At 44.6% G+C, this 20521-nt stretch overlaps 1 protein-coding gene across 1 annotated transcript in view; it reads left to right on the top strand.

Moving 5' to 3' along the window:
* The window catches only part of TMEM163 (transmembrane protein 163), a 274558-nt gene that overhangs the window by 188632 nt on the left and 65405 nt on the right, over positions 1-20521 (top strand). The window lies entirely within an intron of this gene.

Raw genomic sequence — 20521 nt, 5'->3', positions numbered from 1 at the left:
ACTTTGCAAATAAAGTGTGATGCACGCCCATGCGCTTTACACATGCGCTTGTGTGCACACACAGACACACACACATGACTAGGTGTCAATGAAAATAGGATCTTTCTGTTCATATTGTTCTGGAACCTGGCGTTTCTCATAATATAAAACCAAGGACAAAAAAATATCTGCCTATATCTGTCACCCATTCTTTTTAATGACCTTACAGAGTTCTGCTGTTGGCTATGCCATAATTTATTTAACAGCCTATTAGGAAATCTGGGTTGTTCCAACTCCTGCTCTTTTATGCTGCGATGACATTTATGGCTGGCGTGTGAATCTGTGCACACGTCTTTGCTTATTTCTTTAGGCTCTGTGCTTGAGATGTGAGTACTTTTTTCTTTAAACTCAATTTAGTTGCTTCTTATTAAACATCCATAGTGTGTCCTAGCTGAACACTTGTTCTGAATGAGAATAAAGGCTGTTTTGTTGGTAAGGGTGTGTATTACACCAGAGACCTGTCACTCCCCAAGTATGGTGGACTTGCAATTTGCCACTGATCTGTAATCTTGATTGTTCATGGAGTGGCTGCTGTGATTGGAAACACTGCCAGCCGCAAATGCACAGAACAATGAGGAACATATGTAGGGAATGGTAAGCTCACCTATTTGATATGCACAAGAAGCCAGCAGAATTCCCCAAGTGCCTGTCACTGTGTGGGCACAGCTGCAGGTCTGTATTAGGTTGCTGTTCCCAATATCAGGAGTAACTAAAGCCAGGGACAGGCTTACAAACAATAGACTACATAAAGCCGGGTCTGCCCTTTGCATAATTAACCTGCGGTTCTGCCTTTCAAGAGATGTGTTGTTTGAGGCAGTAGCAAGCATGTTCAGGATCAAATACACATTTTCCTTATTGTTGGATCCACATTCTGCAAATATCACATCCTATCAAAAGCAAAGGAGCTCAGGGAGGAGTATTTGGCTGATGAAAGGTCTTGGGAGAAAGAAACGATTCCAGAGTAATTTTTTTGCATCTGTTGTTAAACCCAGTCCCTAAGACAGTCCAGGAAGATAGGCTGTACTGAGATGTTTGGGAGAAATTGCACAGCACGCGGGGCTTGTTCTGTGTTATCTCAATAGGAGGCCTTGTGTGCAGAGTTTGGAGAAAAATTTCTTTGCTCATCGTATATCCAGCTTTAATAGCCGGTCCGGGATTCAGGCCCAGTTGGTATCTCTGCCTAAATGGCTGACTCCCAGACACAGATGCACTGGACTTTTCGCTTTTGGCTTGTCAAGGGTACGAGATGATGGTCTGGTGCTGAATGCACATACCTGAACGTAGTTTTGACACCAGCTGAGTCCATCCTACCTGTGATAGTGTGAAATACCTATCTGGTCTTCCTGGATTCCTGGCATGACAACTCCTAAAATTCTTCGAATCTTTAAATTTATGTGTCCCTTTGAATGCGAATGAGCTCCTAGGTAGCTTCAGCATGGGGCTGGTCACCTGAAAGATCAAGGCAGAATTTAGAGGGTTGGGACTTCAGCCCAACCCCCCAACCTCTGGCGAGGAGAGAGGGACTGAAGGTTAAGCTGATGTGTCCATTGGTTTAATCAGTCATGCCTGCACAAGCAAGCCTCCACAAAAGCCCATAATGAGTGTTCAAAAAGCTCCAGATACCTGAAGACATGGAGGCTGATGCAGCCCAGAGGGCATGGAAGTGCTACACCCTGTTCTCCTGTGCCTCGCCCCGTGCATCCCTTCTTCTGTATCCTCTGTACTAACCTTTTTTATAAACCACTAGTGCAAGTAAGTGTTTCCCTGAGTTCTGTGAGCCAATCCAGTGAAATAATTCAATCCAAGGAGTGGGTCATGGGAACCCTAATTCCTAGCCAGTGGGTCGGAAGCATAGGTAAAACACCCTGAGGTTTGGGGCAGGCCTTGGAAGTGGGGCAGTCTGGTGGGACTGAGCCCTCACCTTGTGGGATCTGACACCATCACCGGTGGGTAGTGTCAGAATTATACTGGAGGACACCCAGCTGCTATCTGCTGCAGAATTGCTTGCTTGGTGTGTGAGGAAAAAATCCCAATACATTTTGGTGTCCAGAGGTGACAGAAGTCTTCTGTCATGGTTGCTGTTGCGTGAGAATAGGAAAATAACAAGTTTGGTTTTCTCATACCCACACAACACCTCAGCTTCATCAGCCTCCGTCCACTGCCTCTTTCTGCCCATTCGCTAGCAAGGGAGGTGGGTGCTGGGCCTGAAAAACTCCTCAGGGACACATCTAGGATGTTAGTCACAGTAGGTATTTCAGTGGTCTTTTAAAAGGGGGATGATTTTATGGCAAAGTAAAACCACTCTGTTAGCCCCCTTACTCCCTCCTCTGCATCAAAACCAGACTGAAATAAGCTTGATAGGAGTTGTTGCTCAGGCCAGAAAGAATCAAAGCACAGTTGAGGAAATGTAGAAAAGGATATGTCGATTTCTCCTTGGATCCAAAGCTTTCTAATATTGGACTGGCCCATTTCAAAGGAAGGGCATGCATTGTGTGTGCGTGCGCTCGTCTGTGCACATGGCTATGTATTGAAGAATTTTATTGCGGGAGAAAATATATTTGCACATTAGCTGCTTTCCAGAAATCATTACTTTGATTTATTCCTCATCCAACCTCTGAGGGAAGCCCTGGTTATTAAATTTGGTTCCAAAGAAGACATATGTTACTGAGTTAAAGAAAAAGCCTTAACTTATCAGTTTTGTTTCTTCTTCTATATAATAAAAATGGTTTGGGTAGATTCGTTGAGGAAGCCTTCTTTGAATTTCTCTGGGGCCCATTTTAATATTGGGAAGTAGGCCGGGCACGGTGACTCACACTGTAATCCCAGCACTTTGGGAGGCCAAAGAGGGAGTGTCGTTTGAGCCTAGGAGTTTGAGACCAGTCTGGGAGACATAGTGAGACCTTGTCTCTACAAAAAATGAAATAATTAGCTGGGCATGGTGGTACACACCTGTAGTCCCAGGTACTCATGAGGCTGAGGTAGAAGGATCAACTGAGGATAGAAGGTGGAGGTTACAGTGAAGCTTAATTGCACCACTGAACTCCAGCCTGGGCAACGGAGAGACCCTGTCTCAATATATGTATTACACACGCACACATACACGTCAGTCAAGGGGGCATTTTTTTCCCCTAACCGCTTTCTGGAGAGTAGAATCATAGGCATCCACAGTAAAAGATGGGTTGTTTCTGGGGCATTTCTAGCATGAACTTTTAGGGAGAAGGGCTTGAAGGAAGAGCAGATTCGTCCCCTTCCCTGGCCACTATATATCTGTTGCTTCTGGTTCGAGACTCACATGAGGACATGGGCTACCGACCTACATGAGTCTAATCCTCCTGTGAAGGCCTGGACTGACTGCTAGGTGGGAAGTGGCCTTGGTCAGCACCGGTGCCAGCTCTTTGCTTCCTTGTGAGAATCCTCCCGACTGCATTCCTTCCACACCCCTGATGGCAGCCCTCCGCTCCTCCAGCTTCTGCTTGGTTACTTGAAACTTCCTTTTTCGTGGTTTTTGAAAAACAGTTGCAAAAATACATATATTCTAACTAAAACAAAATGATTTTAAAATTAGTATGTACTCATTCTTTAAAAACTGGACAACTTTTTTTTTTTTTTTTTTTTTTTTTTTGAGACAGGGTCTCGCTCTGTCACACAGGCTGGAGTATAATGGTGTGATCTCGGCTCACTGCAACCTCTGCCTGCCGGTTCAAGTGATTCTCCTGCCTCAGCCTCCTGAGTAGCTGGGACTACAGGTGCATGCCACCACACCCAGCTAATTTTTGTATTTTTTATGCAGAGATGGGTTCCGCCGTGTTGGCCAGGCTAGTCTTGAACTCCTGACCTTAGGTGCTCCACCTGTCTCCGCCTCCCAAAGTGCTGGGTTATAGGTGTGAGCTACCGCACTTGGCCTAACACTGGACAATTGTATAAAGAGTCTCCCCTCATCCTATCACCCAGAGAATGCTTAGCTTTTGGAGATTTTTTTTCTTTACATTTCTTTTATGAATGTGCACAAATTTATATACATTTTGTTTTTGAGACAGTCTTACTCTGTCACCCAGGCTGGTGTACGGTGGCATGATCTCGGCTCACTGCAACCTCTGCCTCCCAAGGCTCAAGTGATCCTCCTTCCTCAGCCTCCTGAGTAGCTGGGATTTCAGGCATGTACCACCAGGCCCAGCTAATTTTTGTATTTTAGTAGACACGGGGTTTCACCATGCTGGCCAGGCTAGTCTTGAACTCATGGCCTCAAGTGGTCTACCCGCCTTGGCCTCCCAAAGTTCTGGGATTACAGGTAAGAGACGCAGCACTGGGCCAGGTTTATACATATTTTTATAAAGCTGAGTTAATGGTGTATGTTCCGTTGTGCATCCTGCTTCCTTCCCACTTTCTAAAGTGAGCATTTCTTTGTTGTTGAAAAGCTTGATGGACTTCATTTTAAGTGTCAACATTGCGTCTTATTGATAAAGTTATTAACCATTCCCCTTTTATTAAATACTCAAGTATATATATTTTTCTCCTATTATAACATAGCAGTGAAGAGCCTTGTGCATTCTTGTGTCTGATTTATTTAAGAAGAATATTTCTTAAATTGGAATTTCTAATCAGAAGTGTGATACGTATGACTAAATTGCCCTCTGAGATTATGACACTTTGTATTCCAACCAACACTGGGTGTTTTCATTTAAACAAATGGACGATTGAAGAGTCAATCTGGTATCATTACAATGTTTTTCAGTTTTCAAATGGTTTTAGACATGTCATTCCAAATTGATTGTTTGATAAATTAGGATTTTCTAGAATGATGGTCTAACCAGAGTTTAGTTCACCTAACTGTACCCTACCTTTTCTATCTTATAACAATGTTATATGACAGTTTTATCAAATGCCTTGTTAAAATCAAAACGTCCGGCCATTCTCCTGGTTTACTAGGTTAGGGAAGCCATCTCTAAAGGAAATGGAATTAGGCCAGTTGGATTTATTCCTGGTGAGCCTAAGTGAGGTGGACAAAATCTTTTTCATTTTGGAATTGTTAGAATAAACCTGTTGAGTAAGCCATCTAAGAATTTGAAGTAAGCCTTTCATCAGTCTTTCATTTCTAAGATCTGCTTACAAACACCAAGACCCATTTCCAGACTTTTAGAATAGTTTCCTGTTTGCCCTGATTCTTTTTAAAGACTATTGGCAGTTTTTCCATAACAATATTGGATGATCTTTCAGCGTCTGGGATAATGTGGTTTAGGATCTGGATGGTGTTAGAAGAACCAGGTGTTTCTTTTTGGGTCTGTCTTGTTGGACTTCTGTGTCCTCCTAATGAGTTTTATTTTCCGTTCCTTGCCAGTGGAAAGGCCAGAAGTGGTGCCGTTCTGTCTTTTGTCTCATATAAACATTGACCATTTTTCTCGGGTTGTAGTCAACCTGAGAATTTTGCTCTGAATGGCACTTGAAAATATTTTTTCCCCTTTTTTTGCCTAAATATCAAAAGGATATTTTTCAAGACTTAGCTCATTTTGCAGCTGTATCTAATATACATGTCGGTGTTCTTCTTTTCATTGTGTCTTTGGCTAATTGTTTTCCTGAGTTCCTCTTAAATATCACCTCATCAGAGAGCTTTCCATGCCATTCAGTGATTCATTTATGGGCATCCCTCCTTTCAGTCCTGTCATTTCCCCAGTCAGTGTTTGTGGTTTCAGCCAGGACCAGAATGATTCCCAAGGCTAGGACAGATCACTCCTGTAGCCTTGCTCAGGATGCCAGGAGAGCAGGAAGTGGAGATCCCTATGGTGTTGGGCTCACTGTCACATACGTATCAGGAAATTATATAAAGCCCTTAGACCTTCAACTTCCTGCCACAGCTGCTCCTCCCCTGTACTCCCCAGCCCTCAGTGATAGCAGCAGGATTTGGGAATTTGGGACTTTTTTTTTTTTTTTTTTTTTTTGGCAAATGTCTTTTGCACACGTTAAGGATTTGTATTTTTTTCTGAAGGTTTTTTTTTTTTTTGACAAAACTTTCTAAAATTTCTTTTTTCTTTTTTTTTTTTTTTTGAGATGGAGTTTAGCTCTTGTTACCCAGGCTGGAGTGCAATGGCGCGATCTCGGCTCACCGCAACCTCTGCCTCCTGGGTTCAAGCAATTCTCCTGCCTCAGCCTCCTGAGTAGCTGGGATTACAGACACGAGCCACCATGCCCAGCGAATTTTTTGTATTTTTAGTAGAGACGGGGTTTCACCATGTTGACCAGGATGGTCTCGATCTCTCGACCTCGTGATCCACCCGCCTCGGCCTCCCAAACTAAAATTTCTTTATAAACTGTCTAAGGTTTTCTCCCCTTCCTCCCTTTCTTCCCCCCCACTCTCTATAGTATGTATGTGTAGATACACACAAGCATATACATAAATCCTGATGCCTATGTATAGATGCATACATGTATGCAAACATGTACGCTATGTAGATGTGCAGAGGAGTCAGGGGAAGTGAAAGTGAGGAGATGGAAGAGACACGATATTGTAATCACCACAAAGATGAGATCTGATCCTAGTTATAGCTAATAGTCACGACTGACAAATAAGTCTGTTATCATGGGAAAGAAAATGAGAAATATGGGGGATTTCATTACCGGAATTAATCGATAACTGTCTAGAAAACTATTTGCGGTGAGGTATTTTCACAGGGATTTAGTTCACTGGTTACAGCTTAGACTGGATGATGGCAGACTTCATCTCTCTTGAACAGTGTACACAACATTACTGCTTTTTAGACATACTTAAGTTTTCATTATTAGGTTTTCTTAGTGAACATTTTTAGAGGGTTGGTAAAAGACAGGGCTTGGAGAATGAGCATTTACCATGTTCTTCTTAAAATATGATGGCCCAGTTAGGGCAAAAGCAGACGTGGAACGTTTATGATGCTTTGCAAATGGTTCTGTGAGAAGACCTGTCAGCTCATTGCATTGCTGGACTGTTTTCCCTGCAGGGTGTAAAGTAGCTTTCACTCTGATTTTAGAAGTAGCTAATCTCGTTGGAGAGACTTTATTAATTACATAACAGCCATGTCAGGTAGTCAGTTTGTCTAGCATAATTGTGGAGTAGATTTTAATTCAGCCCCTTCCTAAGAGACTTCTGATGTGGAACACTAGTATACTTAAAATATTTTACTTACCTTGGGTGGTTGTATAACATTCTGTTGTCCTGCTAAATGTGTCCTGAAGTGTATGCCCCCTTTTCTTTTATTACAAAGAGGGAAAAACTCCTTTTCTCCTCCGGTTGGCTTCCCAAGAGCCAGTGTGAAATGCGAAGGTAAAAGTGACCATGTGTTTGGACCTACTGTATGCAGAGCAAATCTTGTTTTGCATCAGCTCTGAAAGGTCTAGTGCCCAATGCATTGGTTGGCACTGGAAGCAGCCTCGGGGCACACCCAAGGCCTGGCCTGAGCCAGTTCTCCAGCTGTGTTTGAAATTCCGTTCAACAACCTGACAAATAAATGTGTGGTGCTGTATAAATTCCCCCAGCATTCCTGCCTCCTTGTTCACAAACAGTTCTCCTTGTTGCCTCCCATCTGACGTATCTTAATCTTACTGCCTGGAAATGTTCTGGAAAGTTTTCTGGACTACTGGACACCCCCGGGTGTGAGAGGTTGATGCGGGAGAGACGCCCTCAGGTCCTGCCAGGTGCCAAAGGCGGGCTTCCAAGGTCGTCTGCAGGGGGCGTCTGCCTTGCTCTTGGGAGTGTTGGGCAGTGCAGGAGGCAGATTCTGGTTTTAGTGGGTTCTTCCCTAAATACAAACTTGGAGGTCAGGTTTCCATTGAGTGGTTCCAAACCGTAGTACACTTGTCCCCTTAACCCAGAGGGTAGTCTCAAAAGCAGAATGTCCACTTCACTGGGCACTATCTTCATACACTTAGGATGTCACAACAAAGGGGGCACGTGCCCTTCCAGTGCTCCCCAGTGATTGATTTTGTAGTTGAATTCCTGCAAAATGGAGGCTTCTTGAATCTAGAGGTGATTGTGATACCCATCTGATGGACAACACAATAATCTAACTGCAAATGATTGGAAATTCCATGGAAGCTAAGGCTTCCCATTCAGCATGGTGCTGTTCAGACCCCAGGGGCCCCAGAATTTGCTGAGGGCTTGTTATGCTGCCAGGCCCACTGCAGAGTCTCTGATCAGGAGGGATGGGGTGAGGTCAAGAACTTGCATTGCTAACCAGCTCCCAGGTGATACAGGTGTCGCAAGTCTGGGGACCACACTTGGAGTAGCACTGATTTATCCTTTTGAAGACAGTGATTCTTATACTTCACTACACATGGGAATCACCTGGGGAGCTTTTAAAACTCTTGCATTAAATTAAAACCACAGTGAGATACCATCTGATGCCAGTCAGAATGGCTACTATTAAAAAGTCAAGAAACAACAGACGCTGGTGAGGCTGTGGAGAAAAAGGAATGCTTTTACACTGTTGGCAGGAATGTAAGTTAGTTTACCATTGTGGAAGGCAGTGTGGCCTAGTTCTCTCTAGGTCACACCTCAAAGACCTAGAACCAGAAATACTATTTTACACAGCAATCCCATTACGGGGCATATACCCAAAGAAATAGAAATCATTCTATTATAAAGATACATGCATGGGTATGTTCATTTCAGCACTGTACACAATAGCAAAGACATGGAATCAACCCAAATGCCCATCAATGATAGACTGGATAAAGAAAGTGTGGTGGATATACACCATGGAATCCTATGCAGCCATAAAAAGGAATGAGATCATGTCCTTTGCAAGGATATGGATGGAAATGGAAGCCATTATCCTCAGCAAACTGACACAGGAACAAAACCAAATACCACATGTTCTCACTTATAAGTGGGAGCTGAACAATGAAAACACATGGATGCAGGGAGAGGAATAATACACACTGGGGCCTGTGGGGCAGGACGGGGTGGAGGGGAAGGGGAGAACATCAGGATAAATAGCTAATGTACGTGGGGCTTAATACCTAGGTGACGTGTCATTAGGTACAGCAAACCACCTTGGGAATGTTTACCTAATTTAACAAACTTGCCCATCCTGCACATGTATCCCAGAGCTTGAAATTTTAAAAACCCAAGCTCTCAATTACATCCTGAAATATTATCAATATTAAAAAAACAACTCTAGCATTTCCCCTAGGCTGCTTCCCAGACTGATTACACCTGTATGTCTGAGTGTGGGACCTAAGCGTTAAGCCACCTAGGTAATTCCCATTTGCAACCAGATTCGACAACCATCATTCTAGGAATGCAGCTCACATTTTATTGAACTTACAAATCAGTCCAGGCTGTTAAAATGCAGGCTTGTAATTCAGGAGAAGTCTGGGGAAGGCCCCGATATTCTGAGATCTGGGGTTATATCGCTGCAGCTGGTCCAAGCACAGCATTTGGGGTTGTAAGGCTGTAAAATACTGGTGTAGAACAGGGTTTCTCAATCTCAGTTCTGTGGACATTTTGAGCTGGATAATTATTTGTTGTGTGTTGTAGAACATTTAGCAGCATCCCTGGTCTGTACCCACTAGATGCTACTAACACTCCACCCACTCAGTTTTGACAACCAAAATGTCTACAGAAAGTGCCAAGTATCCCCTGTGGGAGGGAGTTGGGTGGGGGGCAAAAATCTCCCCAGGTGAGAACCACTGGAGTAGTGTTATTTACTAAGGCTGGATTTCAGGACCCCTCCCCACTTCACGTTTCTCTATTTAATGGAAGCTTTATTTCTTTGACCAGGAGAAAAAACATTTATCCACCTCTAGACTGATCCTAAATACCTGGAAGAGGCCTCATCATGGTCAGAGTAATTCTTACCAAGATGAATTAGATATCAGCTCCATTGCTGAGAAAGGTGGGGAGATGGTGGCAGTGAGAAGTTGCGGGGTGACTGGGGGCCAGACAGGAGTGCTTTTCTAGGTCTTCTCAGTAATGGGTTTTGAAAGACGTCAGTAACAGCTTTTTAAGCGTGTTTTCTAAATGAAATTGGGCTTATCCTCATTTCTAATCATCTCTGAGTTTTAAAAGCAATAAAACAACTGAGCACCATACTTCAGTTCTTTCCTGTTACGTGAAGTTTTTGGCATATGACCTTTTAACAAGCCCATGAATAATTCCTTTAATTGACTGGTTGGTGATGTTTTTATTCTGTGGTGTCACGGCAGTTCAGTGATAGCACTTACAGGCTCCGACCCCCACCTGCAGACCCACCCACAGGCTATTAAATTGGTGAAGGCTGCAAATTGCATGCCTCTTTCACTGTTTTGAACTGGAAGCCCTTTTTACACAAAGCATGCTCGTGGTTAATAAAATTACTCTGTATACACGTATCAGTCTTATCCACAAGACCCTAATTGTCTAATTTGGTTGAGCCACCTCTGGCATTAATGGGGCAGATTGAATGTGGAGTTGTGATTACCAGCACCTCGTTATATAAGTACTGTGTGGGGTGGTGTGGTTCTATCCGTCTGCCAGAAAGCCAGCAGGCCGGTCATTAGGAGGGGAATGGGCACCACAGCAGCTGCTCAAAGCCATGGGGCATTTTTCTTTCAACATGCAAGAGATTCTATCTTTTCTCCCCCTCTTGTTTAAAATAAAGTGTGTGATTTTAATTCAAGATCATTGGGCAGACAAATGAGAAAAAAATGGGATACTTTTAATAGCAGGGAAAATTGGGATAAGCCTTAGATATGCCAGTAGAGTAACCATGGTGGGAATAATAAATGACGTTTCTCTTTACTGTTCCCACAGTCATTCGCCCTGTGTGGCTGGCTACCTGTCCTTACAAGGCCGCTTCTGTTGTGGGCAAAATAAAGGTCACAGTTGGTGAAGCCACTGTGAGATCTGGGGCCTCGAACACAAGCACTGTGGGTTATATACAAATGTGCCCTCATAATTTCTGATTGTGGGACTTTTGGGGAGCAAATTATCCAGTCCGCAAATCCACAGGCCTTAAAGTGCTGGCGCTTCAGATGCTGTCAGTGCCAAAATGGTTTAGTTTCTAGGACTAACCAGCTCAGTTAACCTTTTAGGTGCTCTCTTAGAAGCTGGCTTCCATCAAATAAAGGGAAGCAAATTCAAACGCATTCCTTCTCTGCGATGAATTCAGCCAGTGTGTTTTGTGCTGTTTGCTTTCCTCCTGAGGGAAATCGGATAGTGGGCAGTGCCAGTCTCTCCCTCCTGTGGAAAGCAAGCGCCTAGTTGGCCTGGCAGTAAGTATGCCCGGGCAGGCAAATGCTGTCACAGTGACTGTCCTGTTCTTAGACTTCTGGGTGCTGTAGAGCCATCAGTGGAGCTTATGAAGACTCCTGAACCTAACCCCACCCCTTCTAGAAATTCTCCATAGATCTAGGGTGGGGCAGTATGACAGATGCCTCAGGGCATTCTTCAGAGAAAGCGTCAGAATGAGATGAGAAACAGCACAGTGGGTATCCGGAGTGAGGGCATCGAGCCACATGGGCAGACCAGTCCACAGCTCAGCTTCACAACCTTGCGTATTTCTTATACTCTTCGAACTTGCACTTCCTCCACTGCTTAAATATGTGTCTTCTCTGACAGGTTTGAGGAGTGATGGGGTATAGTGTAGGCAGAGTGTCTCCCCAGTGCCTGCCTCGTGGGAGGAGTTATCCCAGGTGCATCTGCACCTGACACTGTCCCCGATGCTGGGATTATAGTCTGCGCTTCAGCCACGTTTATGTGCACCCTGTGTGCACAGAGGCTGTGGTGGTCTTTCTGTGAATTCACCATTGCTCCTTCCAAACCCTTGCTGTTAGCTGGCTGTCCACGTGTTGCCCAATTTGGTTCTGTTGGTCTTGTGGGTTGGCCCCAGATGATGGCCTTAGGAATCTTATGGCCATTTCCTGGTACCACCAGTCAAAGCCACACCCTTAGAGCACGGCTTTCCAGAACTGGCATGGTTGACATTTTGGACCAGATAATTCTTTGTTGTCAGGAGGCTCTCCTGTGCATTGCAGCATCCCTGAACTCTACTCACCAGAGGCCAGTAGCACCCCTGCCCAAATTAAGACCATGGAAAATGTCACCCGACATTGCTAAATGATCCCTTGTTCTCTGGGGTACCAAATTGCCCCTGGTTGAGAGCCACTGACATAGAGCCATGCCTAAGCCTTAGAAAAAAATGTTCCCAAGGCCCTTCCTTCATAAGGAACACCTGGAAAACTTTGTAAAACCAGAAACAAAACTAACACCTGCCCAGACCCTAATGAAAGACTATGGAAGAAGAAAATTCAAGAGGGAACCCAGGAATCGGAATTCTTTATGAGCCTCACAGAAGCCTCTGATCAACAGCTAGTTTGGGGATGAAGAGACTTACCCTGTCATGATACCCTTGCCAGTGGCTTTGGGTGAGTTTGCCTGCTACCATCTCATTCTAAAGATGAATTTAATATCTGCCCGTGCTGTGTCAGAGGTTAGTAATGGGGAAGTGAGTTTGTAAATAAGAACACATTTTGGACCTTAAGGTGTGGGCTCTAGACCCTGTCATTGGAAGATGGGAGTGTAAATGAGAAGTGTTTGTGTGTTTGGATCGGTTACATTTATGCATCATCTAAAAAGGTCACACACACAAAACTGCCAGGACTGTGCTAATAAGACCCGCATGTGAATTAACTCACAACAGTAGTACTATAATCATACAATGAAATCATGGCAAAGAGAAGTGAAATAGATTTCCTGAGATCATACCTTGATAGATTGCCGGTGCCGTAAGTAGCCAGACCACAGGTTCTGGAGACTATGCTTTGTGGAGTACTCTGCTGCCTTTTCTCCTAGCAAGCAGGTAGGCACAACTAGAACTTCCACTGTTAGTGCCAGATGTTAGGGCGTTGTGGTGGAATTCATGGAAATGTTCATGCATGACAATTCCTTATTAGAGGCATTTGTGTCATGAATGAATGCACAAGTCAGTCATCTTTAGGACGTTGATTTGATTCTCTCTTTGGAGGAATGTGTGGATCTATCAAACACGGAGTGACGGGTTGTCTTATAAGGACCCTCCCTCCCTTGCTTCTCTAAGGTTGTGGTTGTAGAGTTATGTAGATGAGAATGAGGTTTCCTCCTTCACTCCCCTTCGTCTTTATATTGGCGTGAGAGCTCAGGTGATGCGAACTGTCCTTGTCTCTCCTTACATCTGGCCCATAATCATCCACGTTTGCCTCCCTCTGTACATTCACGTGCTCAGCCTTCAGAGGACGTTTGTGTGTGGGGTTTCGTTTTGTTTGTTTTTGAGACAGGGTCTCCCTCTGTTGCCCAGGCTGGAGTGCGGTGATGTAATCTCGGCTCACTGCAGCCTCCGCCTCCCGGGTTCATGCGATTCTCGTGTCTCAGTGTCCTGGGCAGGTGAGATTACAGGTGTACACCACCATGCTCGGTGAATTTTCGTCTTTTTAGTAGAGATGGGGTTTCACTGTGTTAGCCAGGCCAGTCTTGAACTCCTCCCGACCTCAGGTGATCCGCCGGCCTCAGGCTCCCAAAGTGCTGGGATTACAGGTGTGAGCCTCTGTGCCCAGCCTTGTTTGTGTTTTAAAGCTTGCTCACCAACAGACCCCAGTGTAGCGGGGGTGGGGAGGTGGGAAGAGATAGCATGGGGAGAAATGACAGATACAGGTGAGGGGACGGAAGGCAGCAAACCACACTGCCATGTGTGTACCTATGGAACAATCTTGCATGTTCTTCACATGTACCCCAAAACCTAAAATGCAATTAAAAAAAAAAAAAAGCTTGCTCACATCTGCCATGCCACCTTTGTCCACTGTGCTTATTTGAGATCAACACAAACCTCAGGACAGACCTACCAAGGCTGCCTCTTATGGAACTGTAGAAGGTTGTTGTTTTTTTTTCTGAGATGGAGTCTTGCTCTTGTTACCCAGGCTGGATTGTAATTGCACAATCTCAGATCACTGCAACCTCCACCTCCCGAGTTCAGACAATTCTCCTGCTTTAGCCTCCCTAGTAGCTGGGATTAGGTGCCTGCCACCATGCCCAGCTATTTTTTTTTTTATTTTTAGTAGAGACAGGTTCACCATGTTGGCCAGGGTGGTCTCGAGCTCCTGACCTTGTGATTCATCCACCTCGGCCTCCCAAAGTGCTGGAATTACAGGAGTGAGCCATCGCGCCCGGCCTTATGGAAGATTTTAAAGACTGCCCCGAGAGAGGAGAAAGTCAGTGCTGCTGCTCAGGCCTGGAGACAGAAACACAGACACACACACACACACACACACACACACACACAGTGACACAAAAACATACAAACACAGGCCTCACACACAACTGGTAGTGTTCAGCCAAATACTTAATGGTATGAGGTGGGCTTTGAACCCGTCCATGCGCCAAAGGAAGACACACCTTTTGCTAATTCACACATCCATTCTCCCTCCTTCTCCCCCAACGCTGCCTCAAATATGTCGCTATTTGAAGGAGGGAAGTCTTGCTTTTTTTGGCTCTTTAATCTGATTTATTTGGCTTGGTCTATTGATAGCCTTGCTTTTAGGTCTGTGAGTATCTTAAGCAGTAATAATGGCATTGTGGGCTACAACAACACTTGTGCCAGGATTGTCGCTTTTGGTGGGACGTTTGAATCAGGAGAATGTCCTGATCCTGGGGTCCTGGACAGACTGCGTTTGCAAAGCCAGGAGGGTGTTGAGGTCCTGGGTCTGCCCTTGGTTTGTTTTCATGGATGTTTGTGGTTAGACTCTGAAAACTCAGAGTACTCTGTGTTCTTTCCCAATTGTTGTGCTTTCTCTTTAGCTTGACAAGATAATATCCTTTAACTGTCCCTGCTCTAAGCTCTTCCTGGAATGCCCCCTGCCTAGGATTGTGGCCTGAGACAAGGAAGGCAGGAGATTGGACAGTGATTCCAGGCGTGATCTAGGAGGCAGGAGTGAAGCAGGGGGCGAGTTAGACAGGAAAAGAGGAAAAGCCAATTGAGGTGAGATATCATGGTCACTTCTGTAGGCAGAGGTGGCTGGATTCTGCCTCTGAGAGATCTCTACTGTGTCACCCTCATGGGTGCTAAATTGGAACCTTTCTAGAAAGCACAGGGCCTTGGAAGGAAATCTGAGCTGGCCAAGAAGCTGACCCCCAGTGTAATGTCCTTGTCCCCTGCCATCTTTTATGTGACCCCCCAGTGGTTAAAAGACCATCCTCCCTACCTGTTTTGACTCTGGGATGTCCTTGTGTTTGCTCAGCACTGTGGCATGTTACATTTAGATTCCTTAATGTCTCCATTCCTAAGACAGGCAGGATGATATCTGTTGCCGTGGTGTGATTGTGGCCTTTTTAGCTTGCACTAGTGATTGAGGGACCAAATCAATAGCCAATTAATCGGCAGATCTGTAATTTGTAGAGAAGCCAGCATTTTGTGAATCTGATAATGCCTTTCAATGTAACTTGATATTCCAGAATTTTCAAAAACTTGCCCCTCTAGGTGAAAGCTCTAAGATTAATCATGAACGTGCTTTTCCCAAGTTATAATAGAGTGAGACTCTGATGTTTTGATATTCTTCAAATAATTAGATATCGTCATTCTGTTTAGAAGACCAGCTTCCCAATGCAATGGATGAATAGCATTTTCTTTTAAAATGTTCTCCTTCTGCTTTCTGTATTATCTTTTTTTTTCTTTTACTCTGGGAAATGTCAGCCTTTCAAAATAGTAGAGTGCATAGGTCACAGAGAAGTTGCAGAAATAAATAAGATCAGCCAAAAACATGGTGCATTTTTTTTCCATCTGACAACTCTGTAGTGATATACGCAAGGAAACCCACCATTTGCAGATCCCTCAGTGGGAAACTCATATTTTTTCTCCTAACTTGCCAATGGATAAATAATACCTACTGTTGAGTTCTTACATTTTGGTTATGCAAATAAATCTGAGCCTTAAACCTGTTGATTTAAAATAAAAATCTCTAATGAGCCAGAATTCCCATTGCTACATCTAGATTGGAATTTTAGGATGTCAGGACCTTGGTGGTTAAGTCAAAGTGGCTGACTTTCAACCTGAGGAAACTGAGGTCTAGAGACATTTTCCTGTTTTTCTCCAAGTTAGTGACAAGGACGTCTGAGCTCTGCTTCTAGCTTAGTGACTCCAGCAATACTGCTGTTCCAGTTAGAACAAATTAAACTCAAAATATGTGTGAAAATGGTGTATACGTGTTTAGGTTGACAAACACCCAGATAAAGAAAATTCTGGCTTGTGTATGTTGCAAGTCTCCAATTTGGCTTTGAGTCCCAGCCCAGTTGACCAGCTTCATAATGCTGGGTAGGTCACAGGCTTTTCCTAGACGATCTCCAGCTATCTGTTTCTCCCTAACTCCCCCTCTGCCCGTCAGCCCTCTGACTTGTCAGGGGGGAGAGGTGATGTATACTCCATTTGGCAGCATCAATGTAAAGTGTGTGAGTAATCCACAAGAGTTCTCTCTAAGCCACACGTGCATACCCGTGTGCCATGGGGTGTTTGCCTCAGGGATTCATATCCACGGCACTTGGCCCTAAGATCCGCTTCCCAAAGGACATGGTATAGTGGATTTTACCAGAGGTCCCAGTGATGGAAGATGATGCCATAGGATTAGGTTAGAAATGTTCATTTTTGCCGTGGGAAGGGTCGGTGGGTGGCGGTAAAGCAAGTCAGCATGATAAGCAGTTGTGCAGTTACAAACTTATGATGGAAAAATCCGTGTAAACAAATCCACTAAACATATAGCCATTAATTACAGCTCACAACCTCCCATCACTTTTGCCTCTGTTGTCTAATTTGGGGTGCTTGGTAAGTCTCTAGCCTAGAGTAGCATTTAATTTTGCAATCCTTGGCTGTAGACAGAGCTTAGCCTCTTCTCTACTCACCAGGGAGCCTTACCATACACACACACACACACACACACACACACACACACACACACACATATATATATATATATTTTTTTTTAGATGGAGTCTTGCTCTGTTGCCCAGTTTGGAGTGCAGTGGTACAATCTTAGCTCACTGCAACCTTCACCTCCTGGGTTTGAGCAATTCTCCTGCTTCTCAGCCTCCCAAGTAGCTAGGATGACAGGTACCCACCACCATGCTTGGCTAATTTTTGTACTTTTAGTAGAGATGGGGTTTCACCATGTTGGTCAGGCTGGTCTCAAACCCCTGACTTCAGGTGATCGGCCCACCTTACCCTCCCAAAGTGCTGGGATTACAGGCATGAGTCACTGTGCCTGGCCTGAGCCACCACCCACGGTTCATATTTTATATGTGCTTAATATCATCTTGGATGGCCTGTGCCATCCTACCCATCTTATTTATGTTTGCTACAATTTTGGGAGGGAAGTTTTGTTTTGTTTTTTTATCATTCCCATTTTTCTTATAAGGAAACTGAGTCTTGGAGAAGGGGCTGTGAACAGTTGAGCTTGGGTAGCAGCCTCCTGTTTTGTCCCAGAAACAGTACAGTAAGTCACCAAAACCACACCTTGCAAACCTGAGCCTCAGTGTGCACAGGACACACAGCATGCTCATGAAAACGTGGTCAATTTACACATCAAGATTGAGACTTGATAGAGACCAGCATTTCATGTCTTGTGAAGCTACAAATACAGGGCAGATAGAAAGTAGGAAAAGGATGATTAATTAGAAGGGAACAGAGTCTGTCTTCTTTCTATTACTACTTTACCATGTGCTTCCTTCCAAAAATTTCCCCACAGGGTTTAGATTTACTTTACGTATTTCTAATCTGCATGTGTATATATTTATATGCTGTTTTTCATTTATTTTTTGGAGACTTTGTTAATCAACAAAAACTATTTTAATGGCAATTGGTAGCTGAACTGATGGATCACAGTTACTTAAACACTCCCTTTGTGGCACATTTAAATTTCCCACTTTTCAATATAAATAACACTGCTGCGAACATTTTTATGCAAAAAAGCCTTTTCTCTAGGGATAGATTCCCAGAAGAGAATCAAAGTGAATGAATAATTAAGCCAATTACTTTAAATACTATAATCAAGGCTAGAAACACTGGATAATAGGTTACTAAGGAAATGATGGAGTATTTTTATAGGCATTAAAAGAAATAAAAGATTTAATTAACCATGTCAAGCCAAGGAGCCTGTGTTCAGAGGTGCTGAGCTTGTCATTTCCCATGGAGACAGAGCTGAAGAGTGGCTGGATGTTTCAGATCCAGGGTAGGAGTTCAGAGACCACAGGGGGCTTCTGTTCTTGCCTTTTTGATTCAGTAAGATTATTCACTCCAGAGGTGGTTTTCTGTGCATCCTGTGTCAGTGGGATTGCCTGGTTTTCAGGATGGATTAAGGCTTGAGGCGTGACTCATCTGTTGTCATCAGACAGGCAACTCCTTCCCCTGGTTCCAAGTACCACGTTGCTGAGACAGCCTTTTGCGGCCACTGCTATAAGATGCATCACTTTTAAGAACCTGGTATCTGTCAGCTTTGCTACAATAGCAGCAACCAACGTCTCAGTGACTTATGCCACAAACATGCATTTCTCAATCATTTCCATGTAAGCCAAGGTTTGATGGTGGCCTTTTCCACATGAGTTCTCATTCCAGATTTCAGGCAAAAGGAATAGAGCTCCTGTCCTAGGACCACTGTACAGAAATGAGGCCAAAAGTGTGCACATGGAAAGCTTCTGTGCAGGTACAGTGATGTCATCTCCACTCACTGTTGGCCAAAGCAAGTCACACTGTCAAGCCCCATAGTGGGCGGGGTGTTTGCCTCCCCTACACAAAGGTGCTGTCAATCATATAGCAAAGGTAGGGGTGTGAGGTTGAGAGCGATTGATGGGAGCAATGATACACTGTTCTGCAGGCCTACTGGGATTTGGCCTCCTTGTTTTCTTTTGACGACCATTCATCCCCTTCTTTACTGTAGCACAGAAGGCTCAGAATCTGGCCCTGTGCATTGACCACGTGGCCCTGGATGGCTTTCAATGCCTGGGCCATGGATTGGACAAGCTTGGTCAAAGCACTTCGTGCACAGAGTCCAACAGAAATTTGTAAACTTTCTTAAAATACTATCAGATTTTTGCACAGACCTCTTTTTTTTTTTTTTAAACTTATCAGTACCATTAGTGTTAGTGTATTTTATGTGTGGCCCAAGACAATTCTTCTTCTAATGTAGCCCAGGGAAGCCAAAAGATTGGACACCCCTGACTTTGACCCTAGCACCAGAGAATCTCTGGAAACAAAGGGTTTGCTAACACAGTACATGGCCAGCATGGTTTTGAGTCTCTTCATCCTGTGGCAGGTGGTATTTTCTTTTTTAATGTTTTTTTATTTTTTATTTTTTTTATTTTTAGTAGAGATGAGATTTCACTGTGTTACCCAGGATGGTCTCGATCTCCTGACCTTGTGATCAGTCAGCCTTGGCCTCCCAAAGTGTTGGGATTACAGGTGTGAGCCACCACGCCCAGCCCTACAGGTGGTATTTAATGAAGATGACCACAACCATAGCCCCCCTCCACATGTTGTGCAATGCTACCTTGTCACTCTTCCATCAAGAGGTGGCATCTTGTCCCTCTCTTCTTTAACCTCAGCAAGACTATGGCTCACTTGTGGGCTACAGAATGCCCTGGAAGGACACCGGATGCTTCCAAGGCCTTGCAGCTTCTGCCCGGTTTCAGTGGAGCAGTGGCTTGGGGGAAGTCAGCTACCCCTGTAGGAAGCCTGACTATACCAGGCGTGTTGGTTCAACAGTCTAGTTGATAGTCTCAGCTGAACATGGCCTTCTGCCATCCCTGTTGGGGGATGAATAATGGCTTTCAGTCCTTGTTTTTTTATTTTTTTTGAGATAGAGTCTTAGTCTGTTGCCCAGGCTTGAGTGCAGTGGTGCGATCTCTGCCCACTGCAACCTCCACTTCTCGGGTTTGAGCGATTCTTCTGCCTCAGCCTCCCGAATAGCTGGAACTATAGGTGCCCGCCACCACACCTGGCTAATTCTTTTTGTATTTTTAGTAGAGACAGGGTTTCACCATGTTAGCCAGGATGGTCTCGATCTTCTGACCTTGTGATCCACCCGCCTCAGCCTCCCAAAGTGTTGGGATTACAGGCGTGAGCCACTGCTCCTGGCCCAGTCCTTGTTATCATTCCTCTTGGATTGAAAGTCCAGGGAGAGAGTCTGCTGGGCCCAGCTTGGGTCGGGGGTCTGGGTACCTGGTGGGGTGCAGTGACTGTCAGTCCTCCCTTTGGGGAGAGTGGAGCCTGAAGGGATCATGGAGGCCCGTTACCAATGAAGGGGTGATGAATGCAGGTCAGGCCCTGCAAGTGTGCGGCACAGATAGTGCCTGAGTCAGCGTTTTGAAAATGCAAATAATCTTACTTCATTTTCAGAGTTGTCAGGGGCCGTACATGGTTTTTCACAGGAACATTTACACAGCTTAACTTAGTAGCACATGAGGCTCCACAGGTTTGGGTCTCGCTGTCCTTCCTACGCAGCTTCCCAGCTGAGTCCCTCATGGAAC

Source organism: Saimiri boliviensis, chromosome 5 (genome assembly GCF_048565385.1).
Source record: "Saimiri boliviensis isolate mSaiBol1 chromosome 5, mSaiBol1.pri, whole genome shotgun sequence".
Classification (NCBI taxonomy): Eukaryota; Metazoa; Chordata; class Mammalia; order Primates; family Cebidae; genus Saimiri; species Saimiri boliviensis.
Note: the sequence above shows the minus strand (reverse complement) of the source record. Positions and strands in the feature narration are given on the sequence as shown.